We start from the raw sequence: 4,624 nt of genomic DNA, 5'->3' as shown, positions 1-4,624 counted from the left end.
AATTTTTAAAACACTCTTGCTCACAGAAGAAATAGACATACACATACACACACACACACACACACATACACATACATACACACACATATACACACATACACACACACATACACATGCACACACACACACACATATGAAACCAGAAATGGAAAATTATTGACAATAACATGTATGATTAAGCCACTATGCAGTATGCAGTATATTCTGGATGGAAAATCACATTTTGTATGCTGTGACAATGCTCAGTGAATGAATGTAAATTAATTAATTAATTAAAAGTAAAAAAATAAGAAAAAGAATAATCACCCAATAATCTAATTAAAAAAGAAAAAAAAAAAGAAAAGAAACTCATGCTGGACTCATGTGCATGTGTGCCCAAAATCCTGAGAATGGAGTAGAAGTGATTGCAGTGTGGCTATCCCCTCTTCGGGTGATTTCTCACTCTCTCTCTATGTCTCTGTATCTGTGTCTCTAGTAAGTGCATGCACCTGATAGCAAAATCTCTTTCAAAAAAAAAAAAAAACTGTCAAGGGAGGTTTTATTTCTTGTATTACAGTCTTCGTCTCTAGAGGTTCCATTTGATTCTTTCCTTACCAGTGTCTGTCACCTCCTTGAAGGACTTCCTCATCTCCTGGAGTTTGTTATCTCTTTTCTCTTGCATCTTGTTTAGTTTTGTCATTATAAATATTCCAAATTATTTTTCTGACATATCTAAGAGTTTTATTGTGCTCTCTGTGGGTGATGAGGAGTTGTTATGTTCCCTTGAGGGAGAAGTATTTCGTGTTTTTTCATATTTCTTGTGCCTCTGCATTGGTTTTTACTCATCTGATGAAGTACATACTTCTTGCTACTTTTTTTGAACGGTGTTTAGTGTCAGTAGAAAAGAACAGCTCTTTTTCCTGGGTGTGTTTTTTGGTAAGGGTATGTATCTTTTAGTTAGATTAGGGTATATCTACCCAGGTTCAGGGTAGGATCCTCTAGCAACTCTCAGGATGAGATGCACCTGGAACTGGATTGGAACTATGTAACTACAGAAAGAAGTACAAGTCACATGTGCAGTGTGGGCTGGTTAAGTGTGGAATCCGAAAGAACCTGGCTCCCTTGGTCTCAGTTGCGCAGGTTGGTGGAACTTGGAAAGGCACCAAAAGAGCAGTGGGACACAAAAAGGATACAAAGACCTAAACCTGCTTAGCAGAGCACTGACAGGGAGCTCCATAGCTGCTCATTTTTAGCAGCTGCCTCCCTGGGACCCTGCTATGCAGGCAGATGGAACTTGGAAAGGCACTGGAGGGCTAGTGGGACAGGAACGCAGTTCATAGCTTTTGATTGGATAGTTTACTTATTTATACTTTTTGTTATTATTGATATGCATGTGTTTATACCTGCCATTTTGTTGGTTTTGTTGTTGTTATTTTGTGTTTTCCTATCTCCTTTTATCTTCAGTTATTGTGTATCTTTATTATTTGGCAATTTCCCACAGTGGCATTGATTGAATAATTTCTCTTTCTTTTTTTGCATAACTGTCCTTCTGATGAGGTTTTTTCTTTTTAAATCTTCATGTGTTTTTATGGTGATATTTATCATTTTTTTATTTCCAGTTGTAGGATTCCCTTAAGTATTTCTTTTTATTTTCTTCATTTTTTTAAAGGAATTATTTAATTTAATTTAATTTATTCTTCTTATTATTTTTAATTTGACTAAAGAGAAAGAGAGAGAGAAGGGGAGAATGAGAAAGCAAGTCACCAGGTTTGGGACTTAAATCGCAGTTGGCCACGTGGGAGTCCAGTGCCTTAGCCACCACACCACCTGCTGGCCACTCCCATAAGTCTTTCTTTTTTTTTTTTTTTGAGAGGTTTTAGCTATAAGGCACATGTACTCTACAGAAAGAGAGAGACAGAGAGATAGACAGAAAGCGAGATATCACCTCCTGGGGTGATGGCCATGCTACAATCCCTTCTCCTCCATTCTCCTCTCGGGATCTTGGGCATAGATGCACACGTGCCCAGCGTGAGTTTAAACCACCGAGTCTAGGACTCGAACAGCGGTTGACTACATGGGAGTCCAGCAATGTAGCCATTATGCCATCTGCTGGCCCTAACCCCTTAAGTATTTCTTAAAGAGCTGTTCTAGTATTATTGAATTCTTTTAGTTTTTGTTTATCTGGAAATGATTTTATTTCTCATTCCAGTTTGAAGGATACTTTTACTGGGTATAGTATTTGTGTTTGAAAATATTTTCCTTTCAGAATTTTGAATATGTCATCCTATTTCCCCTGGCCTGTAAGATTTCTTTAAAAATTTTATTTTTGTCTTTTGATTTTTTTGATTATAATATCTATGTCCTGGAGAATATTTTTTAAGTCGAATCTATTTGGCATCTTTTGGTTTTCCTGGTTCTGAATGTCTGTAAATCTTCTTGAACTTGAACACTTTCAGTTAATATTTCATGAAATAAATGTTTTATACCTTTTCCAACCCTTTCTTCTGGAATACAAATTATGTAAATATTTGATCACTTGATGTCTCATATTTTCCATCTATTTTCTTCATTTTTAATTATTGTTTTTTCTTTCATTTTGATGATTTTCAAAGGTTGTGTCTTAAAAGACTCTTTTGCATGGTCCAACCTGTTGTTGATGCTCTAAAGAACTTTTTATTTATAGTATTGTATTCTTAATTACAGGATTTCTGTTTAATTTTTTAAAAAATGTTTATCTCTTTATTATAGTTCTCATTCATGTTATGGATTGTTTTTAATCATCTCCTGGAAATGTTTGTCTGTATTATCTTGCATCTAATTAAGCTTTGTTATCGATCTTTTTTTTTTTTGGTTATCAATCTTCTGAAGTCCATTTCTTACATGTCTTTGATTTCTTGCACTTTGTCCATTGTTAGTGAGGAGTTAGTGTGTTCCTTTGGAGGAGGAATATTTCCTTGCTTTTAAAAATATTTGTTCTGTTTCTGCATCGACATTTAGGCATCTAGTGGAGTACTCATTGATTCTTGATTTATAGAGTGGCTTTTATAGTGGCAGTACTTAAAAAAAGTTTCTATGTTTTCCCCTATGACTGTGTTCTTTAGTACCAGTGGAATGGATGGTGGCTTTGATTCTGACTGAGATGGGTAAAAGAAGACTCTGTATATTTTCAGAGATACTGGTGATGGTTGTGGATACCCCAGGCTTGTGCTTTTAAGGTCTAGGTGAGGTTAGTGTTGTGTACTGATATCCACCTGTAAAGGGGGTGGATTCCCTCGTACTGATTACAATAACTTCCCAGTGTGCTGGTTACTAGAGTTCTAAGACCTTATGTAGGGTATGGAGCTCTTCCTCCAGGTGAGGCAGCTAGGAAGAGATATCAGCTGAAAATAGGTAGTATCTTCTGTCTTGAATGAGTTGCATACAAGAGGGATGTAGATATTGGTTGAAGTCTTGTGACTCAGGGGTGGCTAGTTGTTCAATTTACTCTTAGGTATACTCCCTGAAGATGGAGGAAGCTGCCTGTCTGAGTGAAGTGGTAGATCTATGCAGCTCCCTAAGATGAGCAAGAGATCTGTTTCTAGCAATCATAGGTTAACTGCAATTATAAAAATTTAGCAAAAAGCCACAAAAACATTCTGTAAGAATCAATTGTCCAGGGACCAGCAGTTGGTGTAATGGCTATGTTGCTGGACTCCCATGTAACTGACTGCGGTTTGAGTCCTGGACCTTAAACTCATGTCAGGTGTGTGTGTGCATGCCCAAGATCCTGAGAGGAGAGTGGAGGAGAAGGGATTGCGGTGTGGTCATCACCCCTGGGGAGTGATTTCAATTAGCAATAATCGTGCCTTGGATAAACCTCATTGACTACAATACTGCCACTGCGCAAAGCTGCTGGGGAGTGATTTCTAGCTTTCTGTCTTTCTCTGCCATATAGCAAAGATCTCTCTCTCTCAAAAAAAAAAGAAAATCAATTGTCCATATGGATTTACAATAAAGTGTATCATATATCTTATTATTATTGGTAAATTGTGTGCTGCACATCCTTTATGTAAAAATTTTTATAATATAGAGCATAGTGGTTATAGTTAATACAACTGCCGGTGCTGGATGGTGGTGTAGTTACAAAATGTGACACTCTGTCAGGCATACCCATGTGGGAAGGTTGCTGGTTTGTGTCTAGAGAATTCCCTGATTATGTCTGGAATGGAAGTGTCCATGATTTGGGCTGACTGAAGCTGGAGACGGATCCTGTTCAGACCCTGCCAGGGATGTTGTCTCTCTGTCTCTCTCTAATTCTTAGATTGTGAATATAACTAATGCCCAAGTCAACCCTAGGGAAATTTATAGTTCTGCTGTTTTCACTATGCCCCCTATTTAAAAGACTTTGGTCAATGTTTCACATTAAGACTTGAACCCAATAGCCCCAATTTCACTAATATGAGCAGCCAGGTAAACAGTACACCCCTTCCTGAATGTGACTCAGTTTTCTCTGAATGTACTTACTAGGTTACATAAAGACAAAATGCAAAAAAGAAAAAGTGTGCTCATAGCTAGTAATATGGTAGTAATATGGGATTTGAAATGTAAAGACAGTACCCAGGCAACTAAAATATCTGAGGATACAAGAGTATGACTCCACTTATGA

General features: G+C 37.2%; 1 pseudogene; it reads right to left on the bottom strand.

Annotated features, from left to right (window-relative positions):
• Window positions 1–3,766: 3,766 nt before the first annotated feature.
• Window positions 3,767–3,869, bottom strand: LOC114008801 (uncharacterized; annotated as a pseudogene).
• Window positions 3,870–4,624: the final 755 nt, after the last annotated feature.

This window comes from Tupaia chinensis, unplaced genomic scaffold (assembly GCF_000334495.1).
Source record: "Tupaia chinensis unplaced genomic scaffold, TupChi_1.0 Scaffold000392_1, whole genome shotgun sequence".
NCBI classification, from domain to species: domain Eukaryota; kingdom Metazoa; phylum Chordata; class Mammalia; order Scandentia; family Tupaiidae; genus Tupaia; species Tupaia belangeri.
The sequence above is the reverse complement of the archived record's forward strand: the minus strand, read 5'-3'. Positions and strand labels throughout refer to the sequence as shown.